Raw genomic sequence first — 18,364 nt, 5'->3', positions numbered from 1 at the left:
GCTCCTGGAATCTAGCTGTCTCTCATCTCCCAGTGCTGGGGTTGTATGCACTCTGACTTGCTCTCAGAGCAAGCATGCTTTCCAGCTGAGCCATCTCCCACTGAGCCTCCTTTCCACTCTTGGCCTTCAGTTTTTTTCATCTTACTGAAAGCTGGAGGAAAACGGATTTCTGGAAAATATTGTAAAGGACATCTAGTTTCTCTCTGTGCTGGCCAGTTTTATATCAGCTCGACACAAACAAGAGTTATTTTAAAAGAAGGAACCTCACTTAAGAAAACGGCTCTCCAAACTGGCCTGTTGGCAAGGCTTTGGTACAGTCTGACTGATGACTGATGTGAGTGGCCCATCCCACAGAAGGCAGTACCATCCCTGGGCTGGTGGTCCTAGGTTCTGTGAGAAAGCGGGTAAAGGAATCCACGAGGGTCACGCCAGTAAGCAGCACCCCTCCCAGGATTCTGCCCTGTTTGGGTTCCAGCCTTGACTTATCTCAGTGATGGGTGATTCTCTAGAAGTGTAAGATGAAATGAATTCTTTCCTCTCGAGCTGCTCTCAGGTCCTAGTGTTTTATTTTATTTTTTTAAAGATTTATTTATTTATTATGTATACAACATTCTACCTCCATGTATGCCTGCAGGCCAGAAGAGGGCACCAGATCTCATTACAGTTGGCTGTGAGCCACCATGTGGTTGCTGGGAATTGAACTCAGGACCTCTGGAAGAGCAGCCAGTGAGTGCTCTTAACCTCTGAGCCATCTCTCCAGCCCCCAGTCCTGGTGTTTTATCACAGCAATAGAAATCCCAACTGAAACTTCTTCCTTAACTCACAGGTGTGTCCTCTATACTGCTCTGTCTAGCATTCGTCCAGCCTTTGCTGGAGCACCCCCAACACCAGGAGGTGTACTCCCAACATGTAGCAAAGCAACTGGGCGTACGGCTGACTTAAACAGACCGAACCTACCTTTCTTTCCTTTTCTTTGCTTTTTTTCCCTCTTCTTTTCTTTCTTCCTCTTCCTCTTCTCCTTAATTAAACAGGACCTTGGGTAGTTCAAACTTATTTTGTGGTGGACACTGGCCTTGAACTCTTGATCTTTCTTACTTATGTTCCCAGAGTGCCAGGATTACATGTGTGGCTTTAAGTCTTTTTGTAAAGATTTTAAATATGTATGTCTATGTGCAGTTATGAGCATGTGTGTGTAGATGGCTATGGAAGTCAGAGGTGCTAGATCCCTCTAGAGCTGGATGTTGTATTTGTGAGTCGCCTCATGTGGTGCTGAGAACTGAACTCAGGTCCTTCACAAGACGATATTGGCCGAGAATGAAGCTAGCATGTCCAGTTGACAGTTCAAGAGGAGGAGGAGACTCGAGAAGGGCCCACCGCAGATGCATAGCCTCTCCCCTCCATTCAGCCCAAAGGTAGCTGTTTCTCTGTCTTACACTGTGAGCTGTTCCCTCTTTGCTCCAGCGGTTCTGTTATTTCCCTGTTGTTTTCCCAGCATCCCTGGGATTTTCCAAGGCAAGGTCTCTCTGGTCCAGGTGCTTTCTGCATCCCTTGCTTGTCCTCTAGCTTTGGGAGGCTGAGGCAGGAAGGTTGCCATGAGTTCAAGACCAACCTGTCTCAAAACACAAAACAACAAAAAAACTTTCCCTCTTCTGATAATTAGTATAATAATAATAGTAGCATGTCACATTCACCAGGTTGGTGAAAATCAACACATAACACCAAGTGAAGGAGGACTGGGGGCACAGAGTCAGGCAAGCAGCGGTGCTCTCATCTTGTGGTAGTGCCCAGGGAAGCCACAGGCGGACACACCTATGCCACAGGCTCGCTTCCACTTCTTGGGGGTTTTCATAGTTAGTGTTGGTTGTCAACTGGACAAAATCTGGAATCGTCTGTGGGGAGTTTATCTAATGTTCACTGAGGTGGGATGACCCACCCACCGGGGATGGGGCCGTTCTCTCACCGGAATCCCCTGAATCTACAAAGGAGAAAGGAAGCTGAGCAACAGTGTGCATTCATTGCTCTCTACTCCTGATTGTGGGTGCAGGGTGACTGACCAACTGCTTCAAGCTCCTGCCATGGCTTCCCTGACATGACAGACTGTCCCCTGGAGTGCGAGGCGGCATAAACCCTTTGTGAGTTGCTTTTGTCCAAGTATATTATCCCTGCAACAGAAACCCATCTGAACAAGGGCCGAGGATTGACCCTGGGGGCGCTGGAGACAGACAAGGCGGTTAATTCAGCGCTTGAGAACCGGAAGAAACAGTAATGACTGAAATGATGGCAGCTGAAGAGAGAGCTGGTTTATTAATACACTGGTGGCTAAAGACAGTGAACCAGGGACCAGAGAGATGGCTCAGCAGGTAAAAGTCCTTGGATACCTGGACTTGAGTCCCAGAAGCCACATAAAGGTAGAAGGAGAGAACAAACTCCAGAAAGTTACCCTCTGACCTAAACATGCACGCGTGTGCACGTGCAAACACACACCCCACACACACACACCTACCACCACTAAATAATAATAATAGTAATAATAACGTTTTTTAAAAGTGACATATGAAGCAGGCTATATGTGTCATTATAGGTAATCTCAAAAATATCATGATAAAAAAATTCACAAATGTGTTTATGAATACTTTGTCTATGAATTCAAGACACAGTGTTACCAGGAGGTAGAGGCAGGAAATCAAGAATTAGGGCTGTTAACTGCTTGCGGAGCTTTCTTCACACAGAACTTCTGTGTGCCCACTTTCCTGAGTTGCTTGGAAAAACCTAACTTGTCTTTTTTCTTCTTCCTATGCTTTCCTTTCAGGTATTTGCTGGAAGTCTGAACATGCTCTCCCCGAGGCTCTAGGTTTTCTCCCTCTTTCTCTGAAGCAACCCCTGCCTCATCTGCCCTGGGGCTGCTTGTTGACCACCCCTGCTGGATGTACCAGCGGAACTCAAATGCTAGGGCTTTCGCTATTCTCCATCTCCCATTCCTCCCTGCTGCTGAGGTGTACAGCTTTCCTGACCTCTGCATTTTCTCTCAAACTCCTTGAGCTTCCTCCCAAATCCATTTCTAAATTCGCCTATTTATGGGACCAAAAAATGCAAAGAAAGAACCCTAGTTTCCTTGGTAACATATGGTGCCCAATATGGGACTCCCCATGTGTCAAGTAACATGTGACCATGAAGAGACCCTACAGACAAGCCTCTGAGAACAGAACAGGTGAGCACAGCCAGCTACAGTAGATCATTCTCTATACGAAACAAGAAGACTTTGGCTGTGTTGTGTTTGTTATGTGGTTTGCCTGTGAACTTACAGAGCACAATAACTGAACTGTATGTTGTTATGCCCAGATCCACGCAGTCCCCTCAAAACCAACAAGGAGACCAAGTCCCATATGTAAAAGCAAAGAACCTTTATTTTATATAATACAAACAGGATCTCTCCGTGTGTTCAATGTATTGGAATAACCGGAGAGCCCTGAGCTCAGTTAGAACTGGGTTTTTATTGCAGTAAAGGTCGGGGTGAGGGATTTCTAAGGTTCAAGACCCCTGATTGGCTGACATTTGTCTAGGGGTCTCCTGGTGAGTGTGCCCTATCTACAACAGTTGGAACATTAGTAATTTCCTTTGGAGGGTCTGTTCTTGGGTGGTGCTAGGTAATCTCAGTTTGTGGTCTTTCCTGCAACCAGGTATTACCTCAGGGTAAACTACTGAGACTCTTTTGAGTGGTTTGTTCCTATTAAGCTTAACATGGTTGACTGAGTCATGTGTGTGTGTGGGGGGGGGGTATCCCACCGGGAAAGGGCCTCACACTATGAGTCTAGCCAACCCAATAGCTATAAAAGTGCCTAATAGTGGACTCTGATTTCATCACTTTTGAGTCCTTTGGAGGCCAGAGGAAAAAAAGGAGTCCAATAAAAAAGGCATTGGAAAATACTCTTGTGAGCATATGGAGGGATTTTAGTGGACTTTGATTCAGATTTTTAAAAATATTCTTTGTTTTGGTTTTTCCTGGTTCTCGTCCTACCTAATAGTGTAGTGCTGAGCTTTTGTTAAACTCTTGCCCCAAAACAGACCATCCAAAGGAAATGCCTAGCATTCCAACTGCTGTAGATAGGACCTCCTGCCAGCACACACTCACCAGGACACCCCTAGACAAATGTCCACCAATCAAAAATCCTAAATCTCAGAAACCCCCCACCCCCACCCAATTCTAACTGAGCTCGGGACTCTCTGTTTATTCCAATACGTTGGGCATGCGGAGAGACCGAGTTTGCAAACTTGCATAAAATAAAGGCTCTTTGCTTTTACATACGGGACTACAGCAACTGATGTCAACTTTTGATGGACACATACTCACACACCACACACGCCCCATGCGAAAGGTATCATCCCCAAATGACATTGATTGAAAGACCTTTGGCAAAGAGAGTGGGAGTAAGGAAGAGGTTAGCTATATCTAGATATTGCTATCTCTGTTTAAGATAAAGATCTGCAGCAAGATCACGAGCCCAACACAATAAGGCTGAGTGGTGGCTCCAAGTCTCATTTTGTTATTTTCTGCACATGCAAAATAGTTCATAATTAAAAACGCCACTCCACCCTAGTTCTCCTCTCTTGCTTCCTGGGCCCTCTCTGGGCACCCGTGAATCACCTTTTCTTCCTGATAGCTTCACTGCCTCCTCTGCCTCCTCTTTGTTATGCCCAAATCCTCAAAGTCCCCCAAAAGGCAACAAGCAGACCCGAATGTAAAAGCAAAGAACCTTCTTTTGATGCAAGTTTGCAAATTCGGTCTCTCCACACGTTCAACGTATTGGAATAATCGGAGAGCCCCGAGCTCAGTTAGAGAAGGATTTTTATAGTTGTAAAGGTGGGGGTGAGGGGTTTCTGAGGTTCAGAACCCCTGATTGGCTGACATTTGTCTAGGGGTGTTCTGGTGAGTGTGTGCTGGCAGGTGGTCCTATCTATAGCGGCTGGAACGTTAGGCATTTCCTTTGGATGGTCTGTTCTTGGGTGATGCTTGGGTAATCTCAGTTTGTGGTTCTTCTTACAACCAGGTATTACTTCAGGGTAAACTACTGAGACTCAGGCCTCCGTTAAATTTATCGATGGCTGAGTCCTACTCTGGCAGGTGATAATGGTTGGAAGTAAAGAACTTCCTTTGGGTGATCTGTTCATATTTAGCTTATCATGGCTGGCCCCTACACTCTTTAGCTCTCAGTAGTCTGTATGCCTGTGCTGGCTAAGTATCCCAGGCTTCTGGCTCATGAGGGAGCCCTTGTGAGAGGCAATGGATGTGTGGCCCTGGATATATGGCAAGTTCACACCTCTGCACCCTCATCTGTAGGCTTGTGGTATTAAACAAGGCAAGTTACTCACTGTTAATTCATTGATATTCAGTTTTAATGTGTTTACCTTCATTCAAGTGAGTCCCCACAGCAATGCAGCCTTGATGGCTATTTGTTCATTTGCTGCTGTTTGCTGGGATATTTCTTTCTACCACCTTAGAGGCCACTTCCAGTCTCACAAAATTAACTCAGACCTGAGTTACCATGCTGTCCTAACCCATCCCCCTGGCATGCACGTACTCATCCTTCCTCCTGAATACCCTGTCCTTTCCTCAGATCCCCCCCTCTTCAAATGTCCCTCCCTGGTGTTCAACCTCTTCCTCCTTAGAATCCTCGCCACACGCCGTGTCTTTCTCAGGACACTTGTCTTAAACCACTGAGGTGGACTTAATTAGCAGAGGGAGACAACATTTTTTTTTCTAACCATCCCACTCTGAGCCTTTGAACCCACCCGTTCTCTGTGAGCTGTAGGCTTTTGAAGGCAGAGAACTCAGCACCCCTCACCCCCCCCCCAGCCCCGCACAAAGCCTGGCTCTTGTCAAACGTTTGCAGCCGGGGATCTGCTGGTTGGAGGATTGAGCCAAGGCCTGCCCCACAGCAGGATGCCCACAGCAGGATTTCCAGAAGCCCAGCAGTGATGTTGTTCGTTGTCTCTCTGAGTGACTGGGGCCAGGGGTGAGTGTCCTGCAGAAGCTGTAGACTCCAGGCAAAGAAGAATTCACAGGTGAATTCAGGATGTCCAGGGGGAGCGGTAAATATGGAAAAAAAAGAACCAAACAAAATAAAGGGGAAAAAAAAACCACTATGCAACAGCAAATGGGCTCTATTCCTATTGTTTCCTGGCTTGCTGGCTGCTGCCCACTGACACGGTTCTATGCCCAGGGGAGAAACAAGTGCTTCTGGAAGAACACAGACCTGGAGACAGACACGGTGCCAGGCACTCACCTCCCACACTCATGGAGAGCATCCTCAGAGGGGAAGGACAGCCCTGGGGAGCCAAAGACCTTCCTCCCTTTGTGCCCCCCACCCAGTCCTTTTCTGTCCTATTTATCCACTCTCTAATGAGCCAGACCACTGGGCACCAAAGGCTGAAAAGCATTTCATTGTCCCAGACTGCAAGAGACTGGCTCCCCACAGAAAAGGACAAAGTCCCAGTCTAGTCTGCAAAATTGTATCTGTAAACAAATAGTGACATATGAGACAAGAACTCATGTGTCGATGCCAGGTGAAACTCTTGGCAAGGTCAAGCCGGAGCTCCTGCAGTAGCCCAGTTCACAACAATGGCGTGAACATGAACAAAGAGTCTTCGTGGGTTCCTCAGTTTGGGCTAAGGGGCCTTCAGTGATACATTCCGTCCCTTCAGGCAACACATTGTCCTGCCACACCTGTCACACTTTGTGACGTATTGTGCCACTAGCACATCCCATAGATATGGAGAGAAGTCAATAATTCAGTGTTGGATTCTTCTTCTTCTTCTTCTTCTTCTTCTTCTTCTTCTTCTTCTTCTTCTTCTTCTTCTTCTTCTTCTTCTTCTTCCTTCTCCTCCTCCTCCTCCTCCTCCTCCTGTTCTTCCTCTTCTTCCTCCTGCTCCTCCTCCTCCTTTTTCTTCTGAAGCAGAGTGTTTCCTATGTTGCCCAGGCTGACCACAATCTCCAGGCTCCAGTGGTCCTCCAACTACACAGCCCTCAGAGAGGAAAATCAGCCTGGTCTTTTCCAGGATGCAAGCGGCTAAGAGTGTTTTTCTGCCTCGCTTGCCCTCATTAAAAACCCTCAGAACATAAATCACAACTTACGGCCAATAATTTGTCTGTAATTTACAGGCTTTCAAATGAATAGTGAAGTTGGGCTTAAATGAGATTATTCCTATCTCAATTTAAAATCCACTGACACAATTAGTATTTCCCCCATGTCTCTCCTTACTACTTAATTAGCCTAAGTGTTTCCAGTTTGCATTTTTTTTAAGCTTGCCATAGATGTCTAACAAACATGTGACAGTAAAAATATTTCACTTCAATTACGACTAAAGAGGGTTGGAAAGGACAGAATGGGGAAGAGAAGCAAATTTGCTGGGTCATAATTAGAAACCAGTGGAGAATTCACATCTGTATATATTTATCTCCCCCGTGCTGGGAGGAAAAGATGCTTACAAATTCAGGTCACTGAGTAGCAATTCCAGGGCCTAGAAACGATTGTGTCCTCAGTCACTGCCTTCATAAAACATGCACCTGCCTCATAAGTCAAGAGTGAATGAATGCCACACATAGAAGGAACCAGACAGGGTGTGAGAGCTAGGATACACTCCCATGACTTCAAGGTGGGAAGGGGTGGACCAGATGACTTTGAGGGCTTAAAACAGGTGGTGCCTTTGTCTCTGGAAAGTTCTGCCAGTCTTCTTGTGACCAATAAAGGCACCTGGCACACACGCCAACTGTCAATCTTTCAAGTCCTTCTCACTTCAGTTCCGCTGCAGGCTAGAGTGGACAGTTGGTTTAGAGCCGTGAGACAGGTTCCTCAAAGTTTATCTGCTGATTACAGGGAGAGCTGCCAGGCAACAGGGAGAGCAAGAGGAAGCTCGAAGCGGCAAAGCAGAAGTGGAAGAAGCTGCATCCTGCATGGTATAATTGGTTCTGATGGCGTTTTGGCATGGTGGCACAGGACAGTAATTGAACTTGGCAATAACTGAGTCATCAGGAGAAGTTAAATTGTGGCTATGTCACAGGGAGTGGGACATCGAGTCATTGACAAAACACTATTCACCTGATTGCACCTGATTCTGTCTGAACCCTAGAGCTAGAATGATAGCTGAAGCCTGGTTCCTGCCCCCCAAAGGCTTTGCGGACTTCAGTTTCAACCACAAAAGAATGAGGGAGTCAAAGCAGATGATCCCTAAGAGCCCTTCCCAAGAGTTTTGGATGTTTCAGGCACTGGGACTTGAAACATAATATAGTAGTTACTTTTACATTACTGTGACCAAAATACTTAGCAGAAACACCTTAAGGCTGGAAAGACTGACTTGGCTCACTGTTTCAGTAGGATCAGCTCGTGTTCATAGTGCAGCAGAGCAAAAACCAGAGAGCGGTCCAAACTAGGGGGCAGGCTCTTAATCTTCAGTGGTCTACCCCTGGTGACCAACTACCACTAGCTAAGCCCCACCCCCTAAAGCCTTTACAACTTTCCCCAAATAGTATCACCAGCTGATGAACAACCATTCAAAACATGAGCTTATGGAGGAGGGCATTCCACTTCAAAGCATAACACTGAGCCATCCCAGCAGCCTTGCTTTCTTCCCTGATGGCTGGCGCCAAATGTCATCACCTCCACTGTTACAGAGATCTATGACGGGAACAGGTACCCTGTCTTTGGACCCAACAGTGTGTAAATGGAGAAGGACAGCAACTTGAAAGCCACTGACTCAAAGCAGATGGTGTATAATGCCACACAGAGATGACCAAAAGCATACTGCCCAGCATCGAGACAGCAAGAGACATAAGCCCGGGGATGAACACTCATTGAGCACCTACCAGGTGATCTCCTGGATATTTAGTACATACTATCTCATCCACACCTTGCAACCAATCTCCGAGACAAAAAATGGCCAATGACGCTCAGAGAGCTGGTTTGTACAGGAGTATATGACTAGTTCATGGTGGAGGAAGATACGAGTTCAACCCACATTCACAGCTCCCGGATGTTCACACTCCACCACACCACCTTCAAGACAGAGTCCAGTCACCATGGTTCTCAGCCATATAATCTTTATATAACAAATTACGTTAATTCCTATAGTCCCTAGCTTCTTAGGATCTGCCTGTCTCCTGGGATTATGGCGAGGCTCAACGAAGAAAGCCATATAGAATGAAAGTGACATCTATGTGCAGGGTCCTGAACTCACTGTTCCACAGACTGCTTCACTCAATTCTCACGACAGTCTGTCACGCAGGAATTACGTCTCCCTGTGTGGATGAAGAAGACGCGGATGCAATAACTTGCTCCAAAGGCATACTCTAGCGAGGGGAAGGAGAGTGCCAGGAAGCCAGGCTTAACCCCTCTAGAGCCAAGGCTTCCCACTCTCTTCTGTCATTTCAATGTTTTCCTCCTTTGGAGTCACAGGACATAGATGAGCGTAGACAGACTAGCCCTGCCTGAGATGTCATCACCATGGGAAGACTGGACAGCCCTGCAGTTGAACTAGGACCACTTTCAGTGTGTCTGTACTGCTTGTCTTTGTCTAATTGAACAGAAAAAAAAAATCAAGAGCATTTACTGTCAGCCCACTGTGTGCCACCTCAGAGTCAGGTTCTGAGTTCTGGGCACAGCATGCTCCTCGGGGAACTCTTCTCAAAGGCTCACGGTGTGTTGTGAATGTTAAATACATACGTACCAACATTTACTCATTCAGTAAGTACTTACTGATCCCTCCTCTGGGCTCTGCACTAGGCTTTGAGGACACAAAGATGAACCAAATAGCTGTGATAACATGCTCAGGGTGAATAGGTGCTCGTAGCCAAGGCACCTGACCCCGTGTGCCTGATCGTGGAAAGGATCGGAAAAAATGCCACAGGAGGTGATAACTGAGAACCACCACATTTTGTCTGGATCATCTAAGTTTGCATATGTTGTATTTATGCAACAGTAAGAATCCTACTGAGTAGATACTATTTTATGGATTTAATAATTCGTATTAGAGGGCAGAATCTGAAACCCTCTATAATATGTAGGTTGCCTCTGAAGGCAATAAACTCCAGCTATGATGTTCTGTGGAACCTTACTTTAACTATGTGATGATGTTGTAGGCCCACATTTCATACAAGATATTTGCAGCCAGCTTCTCTGGCCATGCTTAATTTCCAAGGCAGCTGCAATCCTGCCAAACAAGCTAGCCACCTAACAAAGACTCAGGAGGTATGGCTCCTTCTCTTTTGTTAAAATGTAGATCGCCTGGGGAGGGGTGTTGATTCCAAATTGGTGACTTAAGTTGCAGGTGTTTCAGTCTCCCATGTCCCCTGGAAAGAGAATATTAATGAGTTTCCTCTACCTTGGTTTACTTGGGGAATAAAAGGTGTTTGAAGAATAAATGCAGTAGGTCTTCAGGAATGGGGGAAGCCTGAGATGCCCTTCCGATATTGCTGTGTAAAGTGTGTCTCATTAGTTCCCGCGCGTCTGTACCAGTCAAATTAGGGAAAAATAGTTTCTATGTTGGGGCCACAGACACCGACAAGATGTGTTACATTTGTTTATGCTACATTTGTTTAACAATGTAAAGATGTGTTGCGCCTGCCTAAGGCACCTGATTTGGTCTAATAGAAAGCTAAATGGCCAATAGCTAGGCAGTAGAGAGACAGGTGGGGCTGGAGGCAGAGAGAATTAATAGGAGCAAGAGGATGAGGGAGAAAAAAAGGGAGACATCTGGGGCCAGACAGCAGGCACAGAGTAGGACACACAGAATGAAACAAATGGAAAAAGCTCCAAGGTAAAACGTAGATGAAGAGAAATAGGTTAAATTAAGTTGTAAGAGTAGGTGAGACAAGCATAGGATAAGGCCGAACACTCTTAACTAATAAGAAATTTCCAATTAATGATTTGGGAGATTTTTGATGGCCCAAAAGGAAGCCTACTACATTTCACCCAATATGGGCCCAGATTTCCACATAGGGCCTGAGAAAGCTGGAAAAAAAAAATGGCTCCTTTAAGAGGTTTTGTCATGCAGCAAGCACTTGACTAGCTGGCATACTAAGTAGAAACAAAAAGCTAAGTAAAACTTAGCCTGTCACATTGCAGGCACCAACATCCTAGAACTGGGGAGTTGAATGCAGCTCCCGGTTAGACCCAGTACCCAGCTGAACACAGCTCTTAGCCAGACTCACAGGGTGTAAAGCTCAGCTTTCATGTGAAAAGGAAAAAAAGAAAAGATACCACCCTGAATGTTGGAATGAAAGGCATTAGAATAAGGGGGAGGAGGCCTTTTGTCCTGTGAAGCTCCTGAACAACCCCCTCCTTGGTATTTAGGTGAAGCTCCTGGACAACCCCCTCCTTGGTATTTAGGTGAAAGGTCAAGAATTTGCCACTGAGCGCACACTCTTAGCCTTATTTGAATTGACCAATGGAATGAATCCCCATAACCACACTTTTCGCTTCTGTTCCCGCGCTTTTGCTCTCCTATAAAAACCCCTCACCCCAGCCTGACGGGCGCGCAAGTCTTCCGAGAGACCTTGTCGCCCCAGGTACCTGTGTATTCGAATAAACCTCTTGCTGTTTGCATCCGTAAGTGTGGTTTCGTTTGATTCATGGGTACGGGGGCCTCTCTCGAAAGGAAGACATCCCTCGGGGATCTTTCACATGGACCAAATGGAACAGAGCCAACCAGCAGTGCAAAGCTGCCTAGCAGCTTAAGGTTTGACTCACGTGGTCACAAAGGGCTAGAAACATGCAGTAAGGACAGGTTCAGGTTGGAAACAACAACAACAAAAACCCCTTTAAACAGTATGCATAGGTGTTTAAGGAAGAAAACAGCACTAGACAGTCATAGGGAAAAATAAGTGTTGAAAATATTAAGGCATTTAAAGAGAGAAGTAATATAAAAGAAAAAAAGCCACATAAAAAGTGGAAGTATGGATGACACAGGGAGTATGGATTGTGTGTGGTGTTGAGATGCTTTGAATTGTTTGAAGGCTGATGAGTGAATGGCAGCTGCTGAGAGACATGAGACTGTAAAATGAACTGTTGAATTAAACCAGACTAGATACTTTAGGGATGTCTTAACTTTAAAAGAGAATTCAGAAAATGTATTGCGTTAGGGAAGAGGTTATGCTTTTGTTTCTGCAGGAAATGAAAGGCTATGGATTCCTTCAAGATTATTAGAGATCAGGTTTGATTGGGTGAGATATTCTGAAAATCTTGGCTATAGACATAAAGAAATGAACCAAGAAAAACTACAAATACACTGATCCCTCTGCATAGGAACAGTTCTGCGATTAGACAACAATGCTACAAGTAGTTTTCCCAGAACTTGACCGTTGTCTCAACTTTCTCAAGGTTCCCTAAAGATGCCATTGTCCTCAGACAACAGGAAGCAGTCTAGAGAACAGAACATTTACATTCACAAGAGATGGGGTGGGTAGTTTTTGGTCATTCAGTGGGTTATGGATGTATGTCATTGAAAGACCCCCGATATTGGAAGACTCTCACTCAAGCCTCGGGATGACGCAACCCCCCCACCCCCAGTAACTCACGAGAGACCATCCTTGCTGCAATCACACGAGGTTTAATGACAAGACGACAAGACGGGAACCAGTGCACTGGGGCCGAGACTCAGAACCCATGCAGGAGAAGAGTTCGACCCTGAGTGACCGGGGAGAAGTAGTTTTTATAGGAAGAAACCACACAGCCCAGTAATCCGAAAGGGGGGCAGGGAGGGTGCCACAGAAAATTCCGAAAATTCCAGTGATGATTACAAGGGGGCAACTCCCTGCCTCTCAAGATCATTCTCAAGGTCATAATCAGCTAGTTCCCATTCTAAAAATACCAATGATAATTACTAGGGGGTGATAATTACTAGGGGGAATCTCCCTGTTTCTCAAGATTACTCTCAAGATTACAATCTACCTTTATCTTCAGCTAGTTCCTGAAACCCTGAAACTGGCTAATCCTAGATTTCTGATTCTTCTCTTCCTGCCAGATTTTTGGCTCTATTTTCCTGCTAGGGGGATCTGGATTTATCCAGGTCTTTCATCATCATTTAGGGAGGAATATAGGAATATAGGATAAAAAAAGACACTATTAACCTCAAATATTTTACATTGGTATGGAATTTGGTATAGTGGTAAAAATTTAAAGTTATTTTTGTTATACTATATGTATGTTTCTACTCTTATTTGGAGTATTGTGCTTGTGTAGCTCATTTAAAATGTGATGTATAGGGAGCTGGAGAGATGGGTCAGCAGTTAAGAGCACTTGCTGTTCTTCCAGAGGTTCTGGGTTCAATTCCCAGCCACCATCTATAATGGAATCTGATACCCTCTTCTGTCGTGCAGACATACATGCAGACAGAGCACTCATGCCAAAAAAAAATGTAATGTATAATTTTAAAATACAGGATAGCAAGTACTCATCTATAATAGTCAAACTTGTAGCCATATTAGGTATGTTATCAAGGACGAACAGATATATTTTAGAAAGATTGTTATGGAATATTAGTTTAAGATGTTTGTTTTGTTTAAAAAATTTGTTTTTGCTATGGAACATTTATTTAATGATGAAAAGATATGTTGCATTCTTTTATGTTGCATTTGTTTAACTCTGTGAAGCTGTGTTACTATGCCTACCTAAAACACCTGATTGATCTAATAAAGAGCTGAATAGCCAATAGCTTGGCATTAGAGGGATAGGCAGGGCTGCCAGGCAGAGAGGATAAATAGAGAAGAAGGAGTGAGAACAAGAGAAGGAGAGGAGGAAGTCAGGGGCTAGCCACTCAGCCACATAGCCAGCCTCAGAGTAAGAAGTAAAGAAAGGTATATAAAATAGAGAAAGGTAAAAGTCCAAGGGCAAAAGGTAGACAGGATAATTTAAGGTAAGAAAAGCTGGCTAGCAATAAGCCAAGATAAGGCCAGGTATTCATAAGTAAGAAAAAGTCTCTGTGTGTTTATTTGGGAGCTGAGAGGTAGGGCCCTAAAGAGCAAACAGTTCAAAAACAAAAAACTAACCCACTACAATAGATGGTCTTCTAACACTTCAAAGACCTACAGAATATGGCATTTAAAATGTTTTGTTAACATAAGGCTTTTCATGACAGTGAGACACGTCTGCTCCTGGCAGCGCCAATCTACTTCAAAAAAGAAAATTGGCATCAAAGAACCTCTATCTCGAGTTTGCTTTCAATATGGCAAAGCTAGCCATTTGGGCAAGAAACAGCCCTTGCCTTGACTGCTGATAGTATGTTGTACAAGACAAGGTGGGGCAGTCCTTCAGAATTTCTGCTGTCAGATATTCTAGGCCTGTAGGCCGAAGATGGATGCCCCAGTGCTACAGAGGAACCTGGGGTGACTTTTTAGGCAACCAGATGTCTCTAGCATTTCTATAGTTTTGGAAGTGGCTTGCATTTCACTTCCTGTTTACTCAGGTAATATTATATCCTTCTGGGTTCTTTGATGGAGTTGAAGACTTGATAGTTATAGCTTCAGTTTTCCTTAGTTATGATGAAGGTATATTAAATACAAAACTTTGGATTCACCAAGATAGGATAAATAATGGAGTATTTTCTTTGAATTTGTCAAATATAAATGAACTACTTATTGTAAATGTAATCCTTACTTGATAACTGTTCTTATTATATATAGTTTTACTATGCTAAAATTAAAACCCTTTCTTATTTAGACAAAGGGGGGAAATGTTGTGGAATATTACTTTCACCATGTAAAAGTATGTTACATTTGTTTATGCTGCATTTGTTTAGTGATGTAAAGATGTGTTGTGCCTGCCCAAGGCACCTGATTGGTCTAATAAAAAGCTGAATGGTCAATAGCTAGATGGTAGAAGGATAGGAGGGCCTGGTGGGCAAAGAGAATAAATAGGAGAAAGAATCTAGGCTCAGGAGGAAAAGAAGAAAGAGAATGTGGGAGAGAGGGAGGCATCAGGGGCTAGACAGTTGACTGACAGACACAGAGTATGACATACAGAAGAAAGGTAAAAAAGTACCAAGGCAAAATGTAGATGAAGACAAACAGGTCAAACTAAGTTATAAGAGCTAGTGGGACAAGCATAGGATAAGGCTGAGCACTTGGAACTAATAATAAGTCTCTATGTCATGATTTGGGAGCTGGCTGGTGGCCCCAAAAGAAGCCTATTACAACGATGGGACAGAAAAACACACAGTTGTATTAGATTTTGTCACTTTGATCAAATACACGAGGCTTCCATCCATCATAAGCTAGCCTGGCTGCTTTGAGCCCGTGACAAGGTGAGCATCATGCTGGGAGCATGTGGTGGAGTAAAGCGCTGTCCTATAGTGGCCTAGAAGAGAGAGGAAGGGGCTAGGAGCTAAACTCCCTCCAAGGACTGACTCCTTGGGGACCAAGCCTTCAGCACTTTGCAGGGGCATTCAAGGTGCAAACATGGGTCAGAGTGGTGGCTCAGTGACTGCTCTTCTAGAGGAGTCAAATTCCCAGCACCCGCACGGTGGCTCACAACCTCCTATAAGTTCAATTCCAGGGGATACAACACCCTCTTCTGGTTTCAAGGGCAGCAGGCACAAAAGTGTACACAGACAAGCATGCAGGAAAAACAGCCATACACATAAAACAAAACAAGATGGATCAACCATGAAAGAACTGAAGTGACCGGGCAATGTGGAAGAGGAGGAGGCTTCAATGAAGAGCCGCAGGCCTAGCAAGGGTTCTTTCATTATTCCAGTACACCTCCTGAGTCATGCTCAGGGAAGAAAACCCTACAGGGGTATGGCTCTTTTCCTAGTAGCTCAGGCATTCTAGTACACCTCCTGAGTCGTGCTCGGGGAAGAAAACCCTACAGGGGCATGGTTCTTTTCCTAGTAGCTCAGGCATGGTACAACTGTTTTGTTTGGGAGCCAAGGTGAAGATAAGAAGTCACTGGATTGCAGGAAACAGAAACCCAGTCACACGGGGTTAAAAAAAAAAAAAGCCAGCAAACCCAAACAAGGAGGCATGTGGGGATTCTGACATTTTATGGGAACTATGAGGCAGAATGTGTGTCATACTCTTCCTGACCCCCAGGGATGAATGTAGACAGGCTGTGAACACTGATTAGGGACAGCCTCTCTTCCCTGCCTGCTTCTCTACAAATGTCCACCTGGCCTGAAGTCTGGCTTTCACCACCTCTCTGTATAAAAGTGCCTCCAAAGAGAAGACATTTTAAGTGGGGAGGGAGAGTGTCCAAAGACTTCCTTGGATCTAACTTCTCTGATCCGTCATTTCTAAGATGCCCAGGAAAGAGAACCTGACTTGTTCCTCCCTGAGCATCACAGCTGTGGGCAGGGAGTAAGGGAGTCTAATCTCAGAGAGGCAAATATTCAGGGTAGTAGATGCCAGAGACCCCATGCACTGTTCTGGAGAGTTATTGGTAGTTCTGGTGAGCTGGGGCTGGGAGCACTTCCTTTTTCCTTCCTGTCTCACTCTGCTGCCCCTTAGATGATACACTGGCATCTATGTTTCATCCTTCTATGCTCTTATTAAATCCATAAATAATGACTTAATCTCTGAAGCTCTGTCCCGAGAGTGTAGATGTTAAAGAGGTGGAGGAGGGGGCAGGAGAGATGCCTCCGCAGTTAGAGCACTGGCTGCTCTTTCAGAGAACCTGGATTCAATTCCCAGCACCCACATGGGTGCTTAGAACCATTTCTAACTCCGGTTCCAGGGATCCAGCTCCCTCTTTTGGATTCTGTGGGCACCAGGCATGTAACTGGTGCACAGATGTACACACAGACAAAACACACATACACACAACAGAAATTAAAAGGAGAGAGAGAGAGAGAGAGAGAGAGAGAGAGAGAGAGAGAGAGAGAGAGAGAGCATTTACCAGCCTTGGTGGCTGCAGCAGAGATGGTCTTTTCCTCTCCCAGGCTGCTGGGACCAAGAGGATGCCAACAAGCTGAACAGGTCTCATCCTCCTGCTGAAATGGTAAGCTTGCCAAGAGCATGCTGCAAAGCAGCTAGACAGGCCAGATAGAAAGCCCAAGAGACCCTAATCTAAAGGCCAGGAGGCACACTAGGGCAGGCTCAGCAGTTCTCAAAATGAATGTGTTTTGAACGAAGCCAGCTAGACAAACAGGGAGCCGTGAGAAGCCTCAGGAACAGGCGCTTGTACAGGGACAGGAGTCACAAAGGGGTCTGGAAAATCTGAGGCTGTTATGGGGCTCTGTTTAGCTCAGAGCCCCATCGCGGAGGAGGCAGTGACAGCTCGATCAATGTCATCCCTCTATCTTTGCCCTGCCCCTCCCCACCACCTGGGACTCATGGGCCTCCATTAGCAGAAACAGACAAGCATTCCAACTTCTCTGGCAGGCACCAAGGAGGCAAGCACATTGAAAACAAACAGGAGAGCTTGACCGGTAAGGCAGGGAGTTTGGGGGCCTGGGGTGGGATGAGAAGACCCTCCCAACCCCGACTCATGGTGGCAGAGCACAGCTGGACCAACAGTTGGAAGGACAGTGTCTCGAGACTGCAGCCCTTCCTGGTTTTCAGGGGGCACTCTCCTGTGTCCTGGGATATGGGAAGATGTGGAACTTCTCTGCAAGCTTGCAGCCTCGCTCTTCTCCACTAGGGTCTTTGACCTCCATGCTCTTTTGGTCAGCTACAGAGGTCATGGCCTGTTCCAGCCAAGGGAAGGCCCAGGAGGTCTGGGGGATGGGAGGAAGTAAGGCTGTTTCTGATGGGGTTCAGCTGCCAGACTGTATCCTTGAGCAACAGGAGTTTAGTTTAATGAATTTGGTCAGTTCACAGAATCTGCCCACGCAGTACATCTCACCTTCTGAAAGACTTCCAAAATAGGTCCACCCACCGTGCAAGAGACAAAAATGAAAAAAAAAAAAGAAAGAAAGAAAGAAAAAGAAAAAGGACCAAGTGAAAAGGCCCCAGAGGCCTCTGCCCTTTCAAATAAGTCTATGCAAGCTTTTCCAAGGAAATTTTAAGATAAATCAACAAATGCAAAAGCCAGCTGCTTTTTTTTTTCTTTCCCATTAAGGATTCTGGGCAAAGAAAGATGTCACAAGTACACACCTGTGTGGGACAGGAGGACCAGTCTGTAGAAAATGGATGAAGCATTAAAAATACAATCCACGCAATTGTTCCGGCTGATATTGACATACACCATCTGAGCTATTCTCATTAGGGTCATCAGAAAGCCACTCCTATATCAAGGAAACCCCACAGACCCAGCTGCACCCTCTGTGGTTTCCCTCCAGGCACACGGTCACACCGGGAAGGAGACAACTTCTTATACACGCGCAGACAGTTACACAACACAGAGTTCCAGACAGTGCCCTCCTCCGTCTCTCTCACACA

The sequence above is a fragment of the Myodes glareolus genome, chromosome 17, assembly GCF_982192425.1.
Source record: "Myodes glareolus chromosome 17, mMyoGla1.1, whole genome shotgun sequence".
Classification (NCBI taxonomy): domain Eukaryota; kingdom Metazoa; phylum Chordata; class Mammalia; order Rodentia; family Cricetidae; genus Myodes; species Myodes glareolus.
The sequence above is the reverse complement of the archived record's forward strand: the minus strand, read 5'-3'. Positions refer to the sequence as shown.